Genomic DNA, 21,176 nt, shown 5'->3' on the forward strand with positions numbered 1-21,176 from the left:
TTACCAACTTTCACAGAGAATTCAAAATGTTTATTTGAGTACATAAAATAAGAGTAACAAATTTTTTTCTGACGAGTAGGATGTGGCTTCTAATAAATCTGGAAGTTATGAAAAATGGCTTGAATATTTTTATGCTGTTTCTGGATTTCCTAAGGTTGTTCCATGTCTGTTTTTTCCCCCGTGTCCATGTGAAGCCACAGAGAGTGCAAATACATCTGGAGCTTATAAACACAGAAATTTAACTTTTACAAAATGCGTGATGCCATTTAAAGATGCTGTTCTTACACTTTAACACCTGCTTTGCTGGTTTTGGAAAACCTCTGTGTAGTCTCTGAGGAAACACTTCTTCCAATTTTTGTTTTAGGGATATTCTAAGGCAGTAAGAAAAGTAGGCTTGTATGAACGTAAATGTTTGAGATTAGGCCCTCTACAGCAATAAGAAAGGCCTCTTCTGTTTATTCCTTAAAGATAGAAGGTGATAATGTTACTTCTGTCTACTTACTCCCACAAATGATCTACCTAGTAAACAAAAGGCAAAGTGCTCTATTCCTATCCCTGCCGATACTCTTCCTTCAGCTTCTGTATATTAGAGTGACTATTGCTGACGAGCAGGATGAAGAGCTCAGTTCAAACCTTCCCTACTGCTTCCAGGCTGCTGTTCACACCTCGAAGATGTTGTCCCCAGGCAGGCAGACCTGCCACCTCAGCATTCCCTGGCAGTAATCACCTGTGAGTCAGCAATACCCATTTAGCACTCCCCAGTTGAAGCACCTCCTGAAAATATAGTGGGATGTTTTAGGCAAATACTCCTAAAATACTGTAGGCAAGTTCAGATCCCTTTTTCCCCCCCCCCCCCACTACTCTGTAATTATTTATAATATGCTATACATGACAGGCTGGTAAAATACACCCAGCCAAAACCAAAACGAATGGAAGTGTTGCCAAGTTAGCAATGTAAAAAGGGAGGAAGCGTAAGAAAGAAGATAAAATGGTGAAGCAGATTAGTGACATATCAGTCTGTGACTAGTGTACTGGTTTGAGTGAAGAATTTGAGCATGACATTTGTTTATCCTTATGAAAGGTAATTGCAATCATAACATCTGTTATTAAAAAAAAAAAAAAAAAAGACACCGTAAAATTTAATACTTTGGGGATCTTTTAAAATGCAAGTTCCTTAGGATTTAACTTTTACAAATTATGGCTCAGAAGAACCCAGAAAATAATTCTGATGGTTATTTCTAAGAGTCAGCCTAGTTTTACCAAGAGTGGCTTGACACAATCAAAGAAATTGAGCTGATGTCCTGGCCTGTTCTACAAAAGAGCTGCTTTTACACCTCCTTGCTATTACAGCTGTGAGCATGTTTAGCTTCTCAAAATATCACATTTTATTGAAAACTGTGGATATTATTTATTTAGCATACATTCATGATAGCTGTCACTGATTTCTTGTCCACTGACAAGTCCAAAAGACACTTGTGTGTCATTTTGTGACTGCTACCCTGTATTTCCAGATGCTAAATTATTAATACTAATAAATCCTAATCAGGCTCTGTAATTTTCATATTGTGAAATATTTCATATTCATAAAATTTCATATTTCATGGCTGTGAGAAGCCATGTACCTCTATAGGAAGACAGGATAAGGGAATAGGAAGGAGAGGAGAAAATCTTGACACCACATCGTTTAGCACACGTTACTGCAGAGTTAAGGTTTTGACAGCATTTCCATGAAAATGGATGATGGAGAAGCAGCATTTCAATGGACATTATTTCAAGATTTTAATGAATAAGTGTTTTAAAGTGAGGTTGGAGAAAGGAGAAAGTAGTTTGGCATGAGGAGGAAGGCCACACAGACGAAGGTGAGAGAAACAGTGTCATGGACTTAAGGTTAAGCTATTTAGAAAAGTTGAGAGAATAAGAGGAGAGTATAAAGAACTACTCTTGTGTTATGCAGGTAAATTTAATTATTTCTTCTGTTTAACTGGGAGAATGTCGGTCAGATTTTCTGGGTGATTCCTGAAGGCAAATATCAATACAGTCAAACCATGGTGGTACTAAAGAACAAGACTTGTGTGAGGAGGAGCTGCTGTAGGGACATGTGGGATTGACTCATGCAGAGGGAACACTCCAGTACGTCCCACCTCTGCCACGGGGGCTGCAGGAACTCACAGCAGCTTTGTGATCCTAAGGAAAGTACAGGTACCCTAAAGGGGAAACCCAAGATCCTCCCTATGCTTCCCATGCAACTACCAGCATTTGATTCCTGACTCCACACCTTGTTCCTCTTCAGCTATACTAGCTCAGAGTCAGATTTTCTATGACATGCTGCTGAGCCAGTTTATCTGCCCAAGCTTAGAGGAGTGCTGTGGCTGCTGTGTGATAGTGTTTTGGTCTGCTTTCATTGATTAACTGGTTATTTTCTGGTTTGGCTCAAAAAAGAGTGTCAAGTAGTTTTTTGTCTGGGTGTTTGTTTGTTTGTTTGTTGGGTTTTTTTGTGCCATCCAGAGCAAGAGCACTCAAATTTTGGACAAAGATTCTTTATTCCCACTTTTTTGGTTATAAAATTACATGCATTTCTTTCCTGTATCTTTTGCAGAAAGAATATCTGGTTGTTTGATTAATTTCCAAGATGCTTAAGGTCCCCAAGAAACCTCTATTGACTTGTGGGGAGGTGAGATTATATATAAGCCCATAAAAAAAGCAAACAAGGCATGCAACAATGTCCCTTTCCCTAGAGCCACGTGCTGGTTTTCTGCTGAGGAGCCTGGAGTACTAAGACACCATTTGAAGTCCTTATAGTCTCCAAGTTGGAAGTTCATAAATCTGCTCTGCCTGCTGCTGGCCCAATGGCTGCAGCCTGAGCTCCTCAAAGTCTACAGGATCAGGATCCCAGTCAGTGTTTCTGGAAAGGCATAATCAGACCTCTCCACCGAGCTGCAGTTTTCACCCAACAGGAGGAAAATCAAAAGTTGTTTTTTCAATTGATCTGTAAATTTCCACTCTTGTGTTGATTATACCTTTTACATGGTAAAATAAATGATTTTAAAAATCAATCTGCATAGAAGGATTAGGATAGGAACTAAAAATGAGCTACCTAGGAACCTGAAAAACTTGTTTCTTTGTACATCTACAATCAGGTTTAAAATGAGAAGTGACACAAGTGACATTTTATTTTGGAATTCCCCATCTTCTCCAAATTCTTTATGTGAACTTGTGGAAAAAATTGTGTTTGGTCCTGAAATGTAATGATCAAGAGTCACCTACACACAGCCTACACAGTCACCCAGACAGAGAAGTGAAACCCTTTTTTGTTCTGAACACTCAGCTGTAGACATCTTGATAAGAAACAAGTTTATATTTGAACTTGTAAAACTGTAATTTCATCAGGAAATCAAATTGTCAAGATGACATAATTCTCTGGTTAAATACCAGCATACAAAAATGAAATCCAGGGAGAAGTGGGAGAGAAATGTAAACCTCATTTATTGAAAACTTGTGTTACAGTTCTCTTTGCTATTTCAACATATTTAATTAAGTTTCTCGCCCTCTGCATTTGTATTTTGTATGTCTCTCCTGTTCTTGTTGAAGCCTAAACTGCAATCTCTTCAGTCCTAAGGCAAAAGAGCTTTCCAAGTCTAGGAGACAAGTGACAGCGAGATGTGCCAATCTGTCAGTATGGGAGCACCCAAGGTCACAGACGGGGCGGTGCTGGGGAGAGGACCTGAAGCTGGAGCATGTGGTGCTTTCAACGGGCGTTGGACGTGGATGCAACACCTTGAGAAATGCTGGGAGGATTTATGGCGTTGCTGAGAACCTGAAGGGAACAAAGCGTACAGAGAACTTTTCCAATAACCTGCCTGTGGAGCAGGCTGACCCGTGACTGCAGGACAGTGCAGCCTGCGCATCTTTGAATACACTGCAAGACCGAAGCCCCAGCAAAGGTGATCAGCCGTGCTGTGGGGACAGCAGGTACACCCCCGAAAGACAAACATCGTGGGGCTGGCGCTCCTCCCAGCACGGCTGGTTGAATACTCCGCGATTAAATGTGGAAAATGGAATAAAACCATAACTCTGGAAAACCTCCGCGTATTTCATTACCGCCGTTGCCTTATCACCCACTATTGCCAATTTCAAGAATTACGGATAAAAAAAATCATAATAGTAAAACAAGCCGTCGTCTTTCACAAAGAAAGCATAATCTGCTTAAGATTGTTCTCCCATTCATCGGGGATGTTGAGACGTTCAGCTCACTCCTCCCGCCTCCCGAGGCGCCCCAGCGGGGCGCGGAGCATAGCGAACCGCTACGGCGCTGGCAGCTGCCGGCCGCGACCCCCGACACGGAGCAGCCACCCCTCCTCTTCTTCCTTCTCCCGCCTCTTCGTCCCCGGTTCCCTTCCCGGCCAGGCCGGGTCCGCCTCCGTCACGGCCCCGCCGAGCGCCCGGAGCGGCGGCCGCTGCCCGGGGGCGTCGGTGGGCGCTGCCCACCCGCGGCCGCTGCCCCGCCTCCCCCGCCGCCCGCCAATCAGAGTGGCGGCGGCTGCGGGCCGCGCTCCGCCATTGGTCGTCGCCGCTGTCAGTCAGGGCCGCCCCCGCGGAGGGGCGAGGCGGGCGGGGGGGCGCTGCCGGCTCCGGGCGGAGGAGCGGGGCCGGGCGGCGGCGGCGCTGCGGTTGCGCCATCTGTCAGGAGCCCGGTGGGAGGGAGCGCCCGAGCCGCGCTCGTCCGGGTGAAGCGGAGCGGAGCGGAGGCGAGGCGGCGGCGGCAGCAGCACCAGCAGCAGTAGCAGCGCGGAGAGCCCGTGCGAGCTCATCCCTGCCCAGGCTGCGGCTGTGCCGCCGCACGGAGTCGCCGCCTCCGCGCCCGGCCGCGGCTCGGCGCAGCGCGTCTGCCCCGGGGAGAGGCAGCGGCGCCCGGAGCGGCGCCCCTCGCTGCGGGCGGGCGGGCGGGGGCAGCCAGCGGAGGAGCGGAGCGAGGAGGATGCGAGTGCGGCGGCGCCGCCCCGGCCCCGCGCTGCGCTGAGCTAAGCCGAGCCGAGCCGAACCAACCCAGGTAACGGAGGGGCCGGAGCCCTCCCGGGAGAGCGGGGGCGGGGGGATGCATGGATGGATGGATGGATGCTGCGGCGGGTCTGTTTCCTTTGTGCGCCCAAGCGGTGATGGGGTGCGGGGGCTCCCGGCGAGGGGAGGCGGCCGCGCTGCTGCGGGTCTCCCCCACGCACGCACACGCGGACCCCGCGCCCGCCTCCCCCGCCGGGAGCCGCGGCCGCAGCGCGGGGAGGGCCGGGGGCAGCGCCGATGACCGGCTGTACGGGGCCCCTGCGTGCCCCCTGCGTGCCCGGGGGTCGCCCGTGTCGGTGTCCCCCGCCCCCGTGGACACCGGCCGGGGAGAGAGGAGGGGGCGCAGCACAGGGACTTATTTGTTGTCGCCGAACTGCGAAAAAGGGGAGGGGGGGGAATAAATAAAAAGACCTTCTCTCCCTCTGAAATAAATCGTATAGGATTTGCGCGTCTGTGACAAAGGCCTCTTTCAGGGAAGAAAGAAGGGACGCACAAAATGCCCAAGGGTGGTAGGATGTGAAAAGAGGCTTGTTTCTTGTCTCTCCCCTAGAGCCTCTCTGTTCCTTCCCAGATGAGGCCGCTGATCCGGTGCCAGTTCCTTTTCAGCTACATTTTAGATTAGGGAGCGATACCAAACGCCACACCGTAGGTGCCAGCGTTTTGCTGCGTCTGCAGAGCCACAGCGTACGTGTCGCCCGACCTCCTTAATAATGCTCAGTTTGGCCTCTGCTTCCTCGGGGTCTCGCCTGATTTCTGCTCTGTGTGGATTCTGCGTGTGCGTGAGCTCTGGGAGAGGGCTGGCGGGAGAAGGGGGTCACTTTGTGGAAACAAGACCATGATACCCTTAGTCCCTTTAGCGGTGACGGGGAGGGCAGGACTGAGTAGGTGCTGGAGGAGAAGGTTTGGGCTGAGGGGAAAGAAACCGTCTGCAGTTGCTCATCAATCACTCTGATATGCTCTGATTCTTAAAATTGCCAAATAACGAGTGACCAGAGCGGACCGGGCTTTTGAAATGCCTGCACAAGACTGGCAACGCCTTTGAGACCTTGTCATTTTCCTCCTTGTATACAACCTCCTTAACTCCCACATCCTTCCTTCCACCATCCCTGCAGCTGTAACACTTTCCAGGATCTCCTTCCCACACCCCTTTTTTTTTTTTTTTTTTTTTTTTTTTTTTTTTTTTTTTTGTCTTTTTGTCTTTTTGTATTGATGACTTTCTAACTAGCGTTCTGGAAGCTGAGAACAGTTGCAGGTGAAGATCTGTTTGTTTATATGCTGGTGGAGGAAGTGTTTTCATTAGGGTGCACTCGTCTGGTCTCCCATGAGGAGGAACAGTAAGCTAAAGGGACACTGTCAACTTGAAATCCAGAGAATGTGCATGATGAATGGAGAGCTGTGTCCAATATTACACCCACCGTTGAGCTCCCTGCTGGAGATCTGTGGTTTTTATAAGCCTGTCTTCTGACTGTGTGGGTTTGTCATGCAGTGAAGGAGTAAAAACACACTTCAAACAAAGTTCTGTTAAGTGAACAAAGGAGTGCAGAAGAAAAATACCAGAGTGGGAAGGGAGGGAAGGCAGCATCTCCAGCTTCTCAGTTACATCCATTGTAGCCACTGCTTGACCCAGTGGGAAACTGGAGGGGCGGTAGATCATTTTTACAGTTGCACATTTATTTAGTATCAGTAAAGCGGAAAGGTTGTTACCAGTGATACAGGAGTTTTCAGCATCTTGACCTGTGTGCTCAGAAAAACTGGTAGCACTTGATGGATGTCAGTAGGTCAGTGTCTTTTCACAATATAAGAACAATTAAAAAATTGTATCTCTTGTGAAAAAGACATTGGGTTTCTTCTTAAGCCCTTTTTACCCCATAGAGCTGTAATTTTGATGAAAGAGAGAAAGAAAGATTGCCTACATAATGCTTTAGAAATTTGTATTTTGTTGATAGTAGGGCTGCAGATTTATTGAAATGTTCAGATGCTTCTTAGAGGGTGTCTGTAAGCATCCTTCTTCTCTACCTCCAACAAATTACTGCCTCATCTGTGTGGCTTGTCTTTGGCAAAAGAAACAATTTTCAATATGAAGTTGTCTGATGGTAGGCCACTGGCTGTGGTGTTTTGTGGTTTATGCTTCAGGCATGTTGTTTCAGAAATTCTGCGTTGCCTGCTGGTGAAAGACATAGTGGCATGAAATACCTGTTACGTATAAAACCTGAACAGCCTTCACTGGAAATTATTTTGATGTTGAGTAAATACATGTCTTCAGTGAGGGACAAACAACTTTGGTATATATGCATAGCAATCAGTGCAAGCCAGGAATGAAGAAGGTGGTATAGAGAAGTTGCTTATTAATAATTTTAACAAGTGTCTTTAAAAGTTAGGACCCACTGATAAATTTCTAATTCGTATGACTAAGAAAAAACATTGCTGAGGAACTAGTTATTTTTGACAGGCTACAGTAGATTGCACAATACCTTTATGTGAAATACCTAAATGGTGTCATCCGAAATTAATGAGTGGAGTCTGATATGGTGAGGGCCTCTGTGACAACTAGCCCTGTGGCTTAGCTGAATTAAGCTGAATATACTAATCTGGACATGGTATCATCTGCACTGGATTTAGAGTGTAATAGAATTGTGGCTAAGGTGAGTGCAAACTGTCTGGCACATTTGTGATGATTTAACACTAATATGGTACATCTACAATATCATATATTTGATTGTGTTAAGGAAAGCTTAGAGCTGTTGGCCACCTTATGACCAATTACTTTTATTTAACCAGCATCTTCACTTTTCTGTCTTGCTGCATTACCGTGCTTTTACTTCAGGGAGAAAAAGAGTTGAGGCATGTGTTTTCCCTTCATCCTTCTCTCTGGGGTGTACATTAATATTTGATTCAAACTTGTTCTGTGAAGTTCTGCTTAATTCAGTTTGGGCACTACTTTGAACGTATTATAATGGTGTTTGTGTCATGGACAGCACTTTGTAATTTGCTTTATGGGCAGGTCTGCTGCTGGCAGTGTGTATTGTCAAAGTGACCTTTCTTTCAGAAGGAGAAAACTAATAACTCCTGTCCCTCTCCCACCCTTGCAGCTCCCACAGAAGTGTCTTCACACGTAGTTTTGACCCATTACTCCAAAAACAGGACTTGAACCAACAAATCTAGTTCACCCGAGCAGTCTCATTGAAATCCAGCAATTAAGGATTCCTTTGGTGACAAAAGGCCTACAGATCTGTATTGTGGAATTTACACATTTTAGCCATTTACTTGAGGCAGAACCCACAAAAGGGTTTGCGTGCTTCGGTGTGGAGCACCCTGAGTTGTGATCCCGGATGCAGCTGCTTGCTGTGCCGTGCTGAATGCATTGTGTGCGGGAAATGCTGCCAGGGACACCCAGTGCAAAGTGCCACAGAAGGAGGTGAAACTCCAGGGCTGCATCTCCCTGCCTGCCAGGTGTCTTACTTGGTATCACGATGGCTTGTTTAAAAACCCTAACCTGCATTTGGTAAGGTAGTAATAATTTATATATTAAAAACCCCACAAGAAAACACACCAAAAACCCAACCAAACAAACACACACTCCCCCTCCATACCAAAACAAAAAAAACCAACAAACCCAACTTGGTGTTTCAGTAGATGACAAACACGCAGGTGTAGAAGAATTGGGATTTCTAGCATTTGCATCCTGTAATGGGTTTTGCCCTTAGTGCCTGACTTCCAGACAGAGAAATGACAGGTGCAGATGAAACATGAAGGGTTGAAGCTGTTTCGGTACATCCAAGGAGCGTGTGACACTCCCTAAGGAGTGAGCGCGTGAGCCCCGTTAGCACTGTGTTCTAGGGCAGTCTCACTTGTTAACTCAAGCAGGGCTTTGGTTTCGGGCAGGTAATCTGCCTCCCGGTTTGAGAGGGGTCAAGTTAAACCTGTCTGTGGGAGGTGTCCTTGAGCCCTGAAACTAGAAACCGGCCTGACCTTACAGGAGTTGCAGCCAAGGTGAAGTACCCTGTTGCTGTCCTTACCACTGGCTGCAGGAAAACAATCACATTTTGTAGAGCTTTTTTGGAACTTCACTTGGAACAGGAACAAAATTGAACAATATCACTATTTTTACTGGGGGAGGTGAAAAATCATATTACTTCAAGTCAATCAAAACATGATGCCTCATCTTGCTTCTGACTGTTTTAAATGGTAACTTGCTGTGAAGCAAGGATTTCAGCTCAAAATACTGCCACCTGTTTGGAGCAAAATAGAACCTTTGACACCTTGACTTTTTACTGGAGTATAAAATCAGCAGCAGTTTTGCAGAGCTTTAAGGTGTGGATAGAACTAAATCATCTTACAGAAAATGACTGTCAGATTTTTTCCTGACCAGCTCTCTTCCATGTATACCATGAATTTGAATGGATGTTTTTCATCTGAAAAAGCTATCAAAAAAGATAGCCTGGCAGTATCAACTGATTTGAATTAGATGGTCTGAGGTAAATCGTTTTTTCAAGAGGAAAGAGGACAGCAAATTAATTTTAAACTTGCTGCCCTTCCCAAAATGCAGCTCCTTCTTTGTATCAAAGACTTCCCAGTTTGAATGGATCTACTGATGTTGCTTGTGACAAGGTGCTATGGGGAGAGATTACCCCACATTTTCCAGCCCAGCTTCTCCTGATGCAGAGAAGTCTTGCACCTCTGAAAGCTGCCCCTTCCACTATAATTTTCTAAAGTATCTGTGAGTAATAAGTCCTTCTTGCTTAAGGCAGAAACCTAAATTTTTAGAGCAAGTTCATTGATGTTCATCATACTGAGATGTGGTTTAATGTGTTGAACTCTGCAAGGCAGCTGCGATGTGAGAACGTTTTGATGAGAATAGGGAAGGTCACCCCTCTGTGCTTATTTGGTTTACTCTATTTTGGTGGATTTTTTAGGAGGCAGCAATGACTGGAGGCCTTCTCTAGCCTAGGGGAATTCTTTGTTCCATCCTGCTTTAGGTCCCCTGTGGCTACAAGCAGAAAGGAGGGATGTTGAGAAGCGGCTCTGAGTGATGTGTTCAGTGCTTTCAAGTACAAAGGAGCCCAGTCAGAGCTCCTCAGAGGAGCCAGAAATACTTTTAATAGTATCGAATCCTGTGCTGTGAGAGCAGTTACTCTGCTCTCCCCAAAACAAAGGCGCTATCGTCAACCAGCTCTGAACAAAAAGACTCTACCTCACATAGCTCACTTGGCTTCACAGCTCTTGGGGTGGCCTCTGGAAGATCTGCACATCCTCCAAGCTCCCTTGCAGCAGCTCTGGGAGCTCTAAAAGACAGATTAACATCTAAACCATTGGCTGTGTAAGGACAAATATAACCTGAAATTGAGACCTTACATTTCAGACAAAATGTGCCATCAGTACTGAAGCTTCCAAAAGTGCTTGAAAAATACTGTTTCATTTACCAAAGTGTTGTTGCTTGCAGTGGTGAATTTGGAAAGTGTTTTGAAGCTGGAAGTGATGGTAATGGCACCAGCACAAAGTAAGAAGAAAGTGAGAAGTAGCTGGGGTGGAGGGACATTGAACAGACCAAGGGAAGAGCTGGCTGAAGCAGGCAGAGGAAGCTGCCCTTGTGTGTGTGTGATTGAGGACATTTGCTTTAACAGAATAGAAGTGTTTGGCACCACTTTAACATGAAAATAACTCTTGTTTTAGTGATTTTGGGAGGAGTAAGGAGGAAACCTCAAATGATTGGCTTGGCTTGCATGAAATATCTTCTCTGTTTAAAATTGTCCTTTTCCTCTTGGCTCCAGTTTTCCTCTGTTAACAGATTTGACCAAAATAGTTCTCAAGCCTTTTTGGTATAGTCCAAGTTGAAAATATTTTTGCCAGATAATCTCAATCATGGCAGGTCTGAGTTTGCTATATGAAGCTATACAGAGAAGTTAAACAGGCTGTGAGAATTAAGATTGATACTAAATGCCCATCAGGTTTGTGCTTTTTTAAAGAAAAACTTTTCCATTCCATGAGAGTTCTCTAATGACCTGTCTGGTGATTCCTAGCATCCTTTTTCTTTACAGTTTCTATTATTTTACTTGTTGGGGGTGGGGAGGGGGTGGGGTTAGGTATTTTTGTTTTGCTGATTTTTGACAAATAAACTTTAACATTCATTTGAAGGCTTTTTATTGTATTAATAAAGACCTTTCAACCTCCCTTGTTTCTGAGCAACCTGTGTGTGAAAGAGCACTTTGCGTAAGGTTGATCTTTGACTTGCAGCTGTACCATTTACAAAAAAAAGACAGCTCTGAAGGTTTTCCTGGCATGACTTTGGAAGATCATGTATTTCCTGTCGTGGCTTCCAATAACGATGTACAGATAATTCTGTTGGGGCTTTTATTTTTATTTTTTTAACAAGTATGTTGGGTTTTTTCCCCCCTTTGTGCCTGACCTTTAAACCACAGAACTGCTCTGGGGCTTATAGTTGAAGTATGCTCTTGCTCAGAATAATTGAGAAGAATTATTGTTGGTTAGTTCAGAAGTTCTCCAAGCCAGAAGCCACCACAGTGGACGATGAAAGTGCTGGGCACAAAGCTTCATCCCATACCTGGTCATTTCTTGGGACTTAGCAGAGAAGACCAGCTCATAGCCCCGTTTAGAAGATGGTGATGACTGTGTCCTCCAGCCAGCTGCTTTCACCCCAGGGACAAGGGAGGAGAACAGGTGTAAGCAAAAGCAACTTTCACACCCATGAAAGAAAGAGTATTTGTTTGTGCCTGGGACTGTGTTTTTCTCTATGGGCAGCCCCTCACTAAGCAGCTATTAAATGTTTTTTTTAAGAAAAAAGAGCATCTCTAAGACTTGGAACGAAAACCTCTGTTGTCTGAGTAGGCAATTAGACTGCTTCTTGTCTTAAACTATATGTAAATGCTCAGTGTTTGTTCTTGGTGGTAAGGTTAATGGTGGAGGGCATTCATTATGGTGAAATTAATGACCTCTTGCATGTTTTTAGACCTCCTTGTGAACAGGTCCTCTTGCATGCTGTCACTGTATGCTAATAAAGTTTGAATTACAGAGAGGGAGCTCATATCCAGTAAGATTTTTGTCCAAAGATCAGCAAAAATGCCAGTTCTGTTGCCTTTCTGTCTCCCTGGGAAGTAACTGAAAACTCCTAAATTTCCTCCTGGTGTTCATCTGTGAGATAGACAACAGATTATGAAATTTTTGGATGTTATCACTCTGTGCAGCATTTAATCGGTGATTTCATCAAGAAACACTCTCAATCCCATTTCCAAATTAATTGAAAATGTTTTGCTGGTTTCTCTCTCTTCAAGAAGGAATAAAACTATTTAAAACTAATCATTTGAATAGCACAGTATCTGAGGTCATTCGTAATTTTAACTTACAGTCTTTAGCTGAATATGTAGGCCTTTCTTTCCAAATATTAGATTCTCTGGGTATCTTTGAATGGTCAGCAAGTTTTATATTCATAAGACCTCATACTTTGGACATTTGAAGAGAAATAGCAGTTGGATTTTTATTTTATTTTTTAATATCTCTTCTATTTTAGTCAGAAAGGCTGAGGCGAACCACCTCTAAAAGGAGAAAAAAAAGTGCAACCAGTTTTATTAGCTGTAATCACTGTTGAAAAACTTTGTAAGCCCATCAGCCTACAGCTGGGATAAGATCAGCGTGCAGGAGCTGACAAGCTGAAGAGCCAGATTTAACTCTCAGTATAGCAGGCTGTATGCTCTCTAAAAACCCCACACATAGCATTGGCTTCAATGTCCTTGGAACACCTCTCTAGGAGTTTCCCTTTTGTAGGAAAAGTAGAATGCCCAAAAATTTGACTGAGCAGAGAGCTGCTAAATGTTATGACCTTGTGGAAGAAACGTCCCCTACATTTGAAGGTCGGAAGTGACCTTTTGTGCACTGGGGGAGGTAGAAGACAAGCATTGACCGTCTTTCTTGCTTAGGACAGCATTACTGACATGTCTAAAAACTGCAGAACTCCTTGTCCTAACGCTTGAGTGGGGCTGCCAAAAAGGAACAAATAGGGCTGCAGATAAAAGTGTGCAGGGTAGACTGTGTCCCTTTTCCTCCTCCTCAGTCATCACAGGCAGGGTGGGGAGAGCATCGCTTTGCACTGCTTGATGACTTGACATTCACAGCAATTTGCTGCTGGTCCTGTAAAAGGTTAAAAAAACTTCTTTCATTAATAGACTTTTTTTTAAACCACTGACCATCAGTGTGATTCAGTGACTTCTCTAAGTGTGAGGTAATCTCGTCTCTGCTCTTGCTTACATTTTCAGCAAATCTTAATTCAAAATCGTGAGGTTACGTTTGGGGTTGGGTTTTTGTTTTCCTCCCCACGCAGCAGTTCTGCTTTATGAATTGTATAGACGTAGGTGTTAAACAAGTCAGCAGAATCCTGCTTTTGTGGTCAGCTCCTCCATGATTTATGTCTTTCAGAAGATACCTGTCATTCTTTCAGAGCTAGTGTGGCACGGCAGGACTCTCCAGAGAGCAATCTGGGCCTGCATGTAGACAGCATTGCTTTGGTTCTATTTCCTTGGATAGAGCAAGTCTCGCACCCAAAATACGCCTGCACAGCACTACCGTGGGCAGAGGAGCTCACAGGTGAGATTCAGGAGAGCCCCAGCAGCCTAGAGAAGCATTGTGCTCATGTGCTTGCTCTGTTCTCAGGACCACCGTGACGTGTTTGTGGTTGCTGTGAGTGTATCTGTGTGGCAATGTGGGGTGGTGCAGAGGCTGTACTTCATTTCTTGGTGCAAAAAAGAAGAGACAAGAGAGCAATGACCAGAAAGAGTGGATTAACTATGTTCATTTTTGTAGCATCAGACTACTCAAACTAGCTTTTTTTTAAAGTTGTTACTAAAGTTAAAAGAAATAATTTTTACTGTTACTGTTATGATTTTCTTTTTTTTTTTTTTTTTTTACATTATCTGCCCCATGGAAGAAGAATGATTATGTTCCATAGGAGCTTCATCTATAACAGCTACGCACAAACTTTAAGGTGGCATAGTGCTATGATGGTATGCAATGTTTCCTTTCAATCTGCCTTTTTTAAAGAAGGATGCATTCAAATTGTATCACCATGAGAACTGGAGAGTAATTCTTGGTGAGTGAGGTTTTACCAAAAAACTGGTACAGAGGGCTTGTGGCTCAAGTTTAATTTTGAAGTTGTAATACATTTCTGTGGATTTCTTAATGCCACTGGACCGTTGTTGACACTCTCTTCCAAAAGTGAAATATCACAGAAATATTAAGAAGATGCAGGTGTGAGCAACTCTGCAAGGGAAATACAATCTGTTTGCCGATCGCATAGTTACCCCAAACTGTGATAAGAATTTCTTCCATAATCAGCAGTACGTTGCCACTGTGAGGTATAATTTCTGAGAAAATATCTTGAAAATTGCAGTCACACCACTTCATGTAGATTTACTTTATGATTGTTGGTATGGGAGCTTGATAAACTTTTTTAAATTGTGCAAGTATGTAGCTTTGAATGCTTTCACATCTTACTTTAAGAAAGGGGTGGGGGACAGTGGGAAGAAACTCCTAATGTTGTTTAAAGGAAGGATCACCTATGGGTTTTTTACCCAATCATATTGTAAACATTTATTTTCTGTGACTGATCTCTCTCTAGAGCTAACAGATTTCTTTCTAGAAGTACTTTTAAAATATTTCTTCCATTAAACTACTTTTTAATAGTTCTTCTCACATCTCTGAATGAGCTAGCTGTAGGTTTGCAGGAAATAATCTCCCTGAACAGAATAGGGATAACTTCAAAGCCAGGGCCTCATCCAGCTGGGTTTTGAGTATCTCCCAGGACAGACTGAACAAACCCAGCTCTCAATCTCGCCTTCGTACGTCAAGTACTGCAGCAGCTTTGTGGACATCCACTGGACTCCCTCCAATACGTCAGTCTTTCTTTTCCCAGGACTCCCAAACCAGACCGAGTACTCCAGATGTGGTCTCACAAATGCTGCATAGAGAGGAGTAATTATTTCGCTCCACCTGTCAGCTAATTAATTGCTTATTTGGTGCCAGATCTTCAGCTGCTGCCAGTTATCTTAATTTCCCCCAAGCTGGAGCTGGTGGAAACTCTCCCTTACAGGGGAGTACTTGAAGGCTCTGTCACCTCAAAAAGAGCTGGAGCAGCGATGGTCCTTTGCTTCAGTTACATGAAGGAGGTGACCAATCCAATGTTTGCATACAGAAAACTGCAAAGGTTATCAATTTCTCTCTAGTGAATTTTTTGTAGCAGCCCCTCGCTCTTCATACTGCAATATAACCTAAAGCAGTAAGATTGTGTCACGTGTTTTGGTAAAACAGCAAAGAAATGCATAGTAAACAGCATGTGCAAAGAGATGCATTGTGTGTATCCTGTTTGTTTTCCTGGCAGTACTTTGGCTGTTAGCTAAGTTACCCACTTTAAAGTTAATGTTAGGTAGCAAATGTGGGGATTGAAATAAGAGCCTCATAGGAGCTGTGGGACAAAAACTTGTGCTTAAAATTTTATAACCAGAAGGTGTTTTCTTCTCCACTAGATTTCTGAGGTTCTGTCATTGTGAGTGGGCTGTTAAGGGTGACTGATGTACTACATGTGATTTGCTGTAGTTTGTGTTTTTTAAGGTCTAATCTTCCTACACTATTTGATTATTTTTTTCCAAACACACAAAGTGAAAATTTCATGATTAGTGGTTTAAGTACTGAAATTAATATTTGCCTGAAAAAACACAGAACAACTGGAGTACAAGATAAACCCCCAACCATCAGCAAACCTGTGCACGTGGGGCTTGTCCTGCAGTTGTTGCTGCTTCTAAGAGTGTGTGGCTCACATCACACAGCTCAGAGGTCCAGTGTGGGGGATAAGCTGAAGGTGTAAATTTAATGTGTGCATGTGCCTGCTTTAATGTGCAATATATTAATGTTTAGTTTAGGAAATTCTGGCTCACAAGTAGCTGTGACAAGTAAGTGTCTGAGGTGTTGAGTGCATGCTGTCTGTTGCCTGACTGACTGGTGGTCAGGGAGATGGCTGGGTTGAGTGCTTGCTGTGCCTGGAGGACCTCCTGGGTATCTATTCCATCAAAGAAAAAGGAAGCCTTACCAGCCCATTGGTGTAAAAGGAAGTGGTAGAGAGGTTTGAGCTGTGGAAGGCCAAGGAGGGGAAATGTCAGGCTGCTTGCTTTTTTTTTTTTTTTTTTAATTAACCTTTAATATTTGTTCCCACTAGAGAAGTTGTTCAAAGTCTCCCTTCCTACTCTGGCTGTTGCTACCACTGTTTTCCTCCTCTGATTTTTCTTTGGGTGGTTGTTCTAGGTCTGTGGCACTGGCTGTGGCTGCCAGAAACTCTTCTAGTGGTCCCTCTTTCCTTTGTTTTGTTCCCATAACCCTGCTTACAGCAATCCTGTCTTCATGCTTGCTTACCTCGGTCTTCTCCACTGCTCATCTTCCCTGCCTTGCCTGCAAATACTCTCATCTCCCAACACAAATGAACTGTTTATCCTTGAGCAAATGGGTGTTCACAGTGCTCTGATCATAATGTTGCAGAACTGTTTATACTCACGGTGATTAAAAAATAAAAAGATGGATTACTTTTTTGCCCAGCCCCAGAAAATTAGTTGTATTTTTTCACTCAGTACAGTTATCACTGTAGGTTGGGTTGTTTGCAGCTCAGAGTGAGCAAGAAGGCCCTCCTGGTATGGAAGCAATCTTTGGGTTACACAGCTCATTCAGGTTAGAGGCATGGTTACATAGCAGAACGACTTTGTGCAAGAGATATATCAAAGTGGAGGCTTACTACTAATCTGTTCACTGTTTTGTGTGGACAAATGGGGAGTTTTGCCTGATCACAGTAATTAATGGGCATACACGCACCCTGACCCTTGGGGACACAGACCTTCTCCAGGTACTATTGGTGGTGCTGGTGAACAACTCTCACCGTGGCCACTCAGGTGAGGTTCACTAGCTCAGGAGGGTGCATGCTTTTATTTGCTTTTATTTCATCTGAAATTAGGGTCACTTGGTCCAGTATTTAAGCTCTCATGGGGGAGAGAGTGAGAGTTGAAAGCATTCAGAATTTTTGTTCCAGTTTTGATTTAAGTCATATGAAAAGCTCACAAGCTTTCTGATGTTTGGTTGCAGCTTGAGTAAAATAGTTCCAATGGAAAGATGAGGGGAATGTGTTTCAACTTGCACTTATTATTACTTCAAATGAGTTATGCAAGATTTAGGTTATTGTTAACAAGATAGAGAAGTCACAAAAACTCCTTTTCCAAAGAGTGTGATGTGTATTATCTTGGTAGAAACTCTGGGACATGAGGCAACAAACAGCACTGAGTGCAGGAGATCAGTACCTGCTCCAGACAATGTCAGCAGCTTTAGTCTTCTGCATCCTGACCCTGATGACTCATTTGAGTAAAATTTGGATCATGGCAAGACTGGAAGCTAGTGTTACCAATCTCAAATATTTAAATACTTGAGTGGTTTTGGAGGAGAGAAAGAAGGGGTGGGAGTTTTGAGCTAGAGATGTTACATGTTCATTTGGCCAGCAAGACCCAAGGTAGTGTGGTGGCAGCTGCTGCTCAAGATCTCAAAGGTGACTATATTTTTCTTATGGAATGAATATGTGTGTAGCTGTCAACACCTTCTAATTAAATCTAACACATTCAAATTGTGTTGGAGGTCGCTCCACCAGTGTGACTCAGGTATTTTTAATATATATACTTTGATTGCTCTGTCTGGAAGACTAGTTGGTAGAGTTGATTTGTGGCTGATCTATGCTGTTTTGAAATTGCTGATGCATAAATGGGCGTAGTAGAGGCTGATCCTAAAAATACTCTGAATTTTCTTATGTTAATGTTGGCAGATGTTTCTAAGCAATACACTGACTTCTTTTTATTTTGTTTTTAATCTCTTTGGAAAAAAAAAAAGAAATTAAACAAGGGAAGTCCTCTACAAAAGAGTGGTAAGAGCTGGAGCATCGCGCAGTATGAGGCATCTGACACTATTTTCTCTTCCCCTGTTTTGCAATAGTTAAAGCATTATCAGTGTTGTCCAAACAGACAAGCCCAGTGACTCCCGTGCCCTAACCCCTTCCACCACAGCCAAATCTGAAACCTTCCTGAAGATACAAATGCCCTCCAGGATAGCTGACCTTGTCTGTTCAAGCCCACTGGCTGCCTGTGTGCAATATGTGTATGAACCAAAAATGTCAGAAATGGGCCTTTCATGTTATAGAAGTGAGTCAGATTTTTTTCCTCATCCTCTTGTGACTTTATTCTCTGACAAGTGTGTGGTGGCTTACTGCTTAAAAAGCAGTGCCTTGGGCTTTCACCCTAAGCACATCACATATTGAGTGCTGTTTTAAGGTGGCTTCTTATTCCCTCTGGTTCTCTGGCATAGGAATTTCCAATGTCATTTTGACAAGAATTACTTTTTAGCAACTTAAAAGAGCAATTATCACATTTGCTAAAGATGCAAACTAGGGGATACAATGCATTAAAACAAAAGGATAAGGAGGATGTCAAGTAACTTCATCTCTGAATCATAATTTTGCAGACTACCTTTGCTGATGTGCTTAAATCTGAGTGCGTGCCACATGCTTGGACAAGAGATGTAGTACATGCCATTCCCTGTCTATATAGATAACTGGTTTTGAACACTTTTTCCTTTGGGTTTTGGTTTCTGGGGGAGTGGGAGAACATGTTAAAGAAGACATCCTACCCCTCTTTGACTCAAAGGGAGAGAGACTTGGAGGATGATTTTTATTAATTAGCAGTGGCTGAGTCCTGAAAAAAAGCAGCATAAACCTTCTTGGCAGTAGTTTTGTTGTGTTTTGGGGGCATTTTTTTCCATACCTCATGTTCACAAGAAACTGCTAACCTAATTTTGGTATTCCTTACAAGAGCTCATTTGTGATGAGTTGCCAAAATTCCTCAAATAAATTTTAAGTGCCTTGTTGGCACCTGTGGTTTGGGTTCCTTTGCTTCAGTTTTTAATACTGGTTTTTTGGGGTTTTGGGGTTTTTTTGGTTTTGTTTTTGGGTTTTCTTTTTTTTTGCCTGTGTACAAATTTGCATTCTTTAGGAGAAACTTTTATCAAGCAAACTAAGAATAATATGAAGTATAAGAAATTCTTTGGGTTAACATAATGAATATTTGAAGATTTATGCCACTTTTACGGCTTTCTGAAACTGTAGCTTTGGTCTCCTGTCCCTGTAGTGTGAGGGACCACACAGTACAGTTGTCTGTGCATTGCAAAATTTAAAAAGTATTAGAGGAGTACAGTGAGGTTTTTAATATAGAAAAGAAATAAATGTTAAAAGCATGGATTTTTGTATATTTTGTTTCTCATAGGCATAAGCTTTAAGCAGTTTGTTCACTTGACCCTCAAACTCAAGAGTCTTTTGATGTCTCAGAGTAAATTTGAAGATGACTGAATGATATTCATGACCGATGTTTTTCAGAAGAGGCAGGTGTGTAGAGGAGGCACTGTGCTTTTAACCCTCCTGAAGGGACTCCTGAACTCAGTGCTTGTGGGTGTCAAACAACTGGATGCTGCCAAACCAAGTCAGCATGTATGTTCTGCTTGACTAGCCATAGCTCTTCCCTCTTTAGGGTGGCAGGAGACATGAGCAAAAGGGAAGGTGAAAGGGAAGGCTCAGCGATGCAACTGAGTGGGAAGTAAGGGGGAGAACAGGAGGACGCATTAGTAAGAAACAGAGCTTTGTTGGCCTGGTGAATACAGCTTGATATTTAAATTCAGTGACCCTTATTTCTAGGAAGTTCAAAGCTGTAGCTGCTTTATAGCCAAAGTATGAATTTTTTTTCATTTTTTCAATGCAGAATCTTTATCAGTAGGCTTATTTATCAGGCTTTTATAGAAGAAAAGTAACCCAAGCTGCTTGAACTCGCAATGTTCAGTACAGGACTTGAAAGCCTGATAGCCAGTTTGCCTTCTAGGCATAGCCAGTGATCTCCCAGACTTGCTCTACCAGCCAGTCATGGCATTTTAGTGACATGACTTGGCTGCATCTGTATCTCAGTAATGTTCCTCCTCAAGTTTGATGGAAAAATGGTTGACTTGTGTGTAACCAGAAACAATGCCTTACTATATTTAAAGTCACATGGGTAGTACACGGAATGTGTAATTTTCAGCCTTTTCTTCCTAGGACTAGGGATTTTTAATGTCCCAAAAGAGATATTTCATTTGTACCCTTTTCATTCTCCAGAAGTCCAGGAACTGTCTGGTTGATCCCTTTAAGGTCTTGATTTCAGTGACAGTTATGGAAACTACTTGGTATAAGAAAATGAATAGAGCAGAAAGGGGAGCAGACAAGACTTTTTGTTCTATTTGTAGGCTGAGGTTTCTATGCCTGTGCTTTAGTCTAGAAGTTGTGTCTAGGGCCAGCCCTTTCCTCTGGGAGTATCAGGCTCTGACATTTCATATTTGTTCTGCATTTTCAACAGCAGCAAAGGTACCAGTCAACATGCTGCTTTTTTTCTTCACTTCTTCTACTTTTACTGGAATTGAGATAAATCCATCTAGAGAAAAAGAAAGAAGGAGGGAGGGGAGAGGAAGAAATGTATTGCTGCAATATTGGGTGCTGAGAAACTTGATGTTTCTTGGGACTTCCTGTTACACATTGAATAGTTTGTCAGTTTTGTTAACCACCTCTTACTATTTTTTTTTTCTGTAAGCATCCTGCATTAGTTCTCAGTGAGTAGAGCTGGAGAAATTATGCCACCTTGGCTCAAACCGGTATCATCTTTTCTTAAACTGATACAGTGAAAAGGATTTATCTGCACACGTGTGAGCTCTAATAGATTTATTCAAGGTTTGACAGAGTTTTGGGGTGTTTTTTGCTTGGTTTGGGTTTGGTTTGGCTTTTTATGTGTTATTGCTCTGGGGCTTGCCCTTCTGCCTATGCTACCACATAGGCATGATGAAGTGGCACTCCTCTGTACAGAGCTCTGAGTTGGACCCTTATTAGTTACTCTGGATTACGTGGTTTGTGTTGGTTTCACCCTCCTGCAGGCCGCTCACACCTAGGCAGCTTGCTTGGGCTGGGGTGTTGGCCTTGCTCTTGGTGAAAAGGGTAAAGGGGGGTGTGGATGCCTGTCCATCTGTCCACACTGCTG

The 21,176-nt window shown here is 43.3% G+C and overlaps 1 protein-coding gene across 4 annotated transcripts in view; it reads left to right on the forward strand.

Moving 5' to 3' along the window:
* Positions 1-4,691: 4,691 nt before the first annotated feature.
* The window catches only part of FYN (FYN proto-oncogene, Src family tyrosine kinase), a 137,751-nt gene continuing 121,266 nt past the window's right edge, over positions 4,692-21,176 (forward strand). For 3 of the 4 annotated variants that reach the window (XM_069010963.1, XM_069010966.1, XM_069010965.1), the window contains exon 1: positions 4,692-5,047. The gene's annotated coding sequence lies outside the window, so the exon portion shown is untranslated. Of the gene's footprint in view, positions 5,048-15,180; positions 15,263-21,176 lie in introns of those variants that run through there. The other variant, XM_069010964.1, reaches the window with a different exon arrangement.

Source organism: Aphelocoma coerulescens, chromosome 3 (assembly GCF_041296385.1).
Source record: "Aphelocoma coerulescens isolate FSJ_1873_10779 chromosome 3, UR_Acoe_1.0, whole genome shotgun sequence".
Taxonomy (NCBI): Eukaryota; Metazoa; Chordata; class Aves; order Passeriformes; family Corvidae; genus Aphelocoma; species Aphelocoma coerulescens.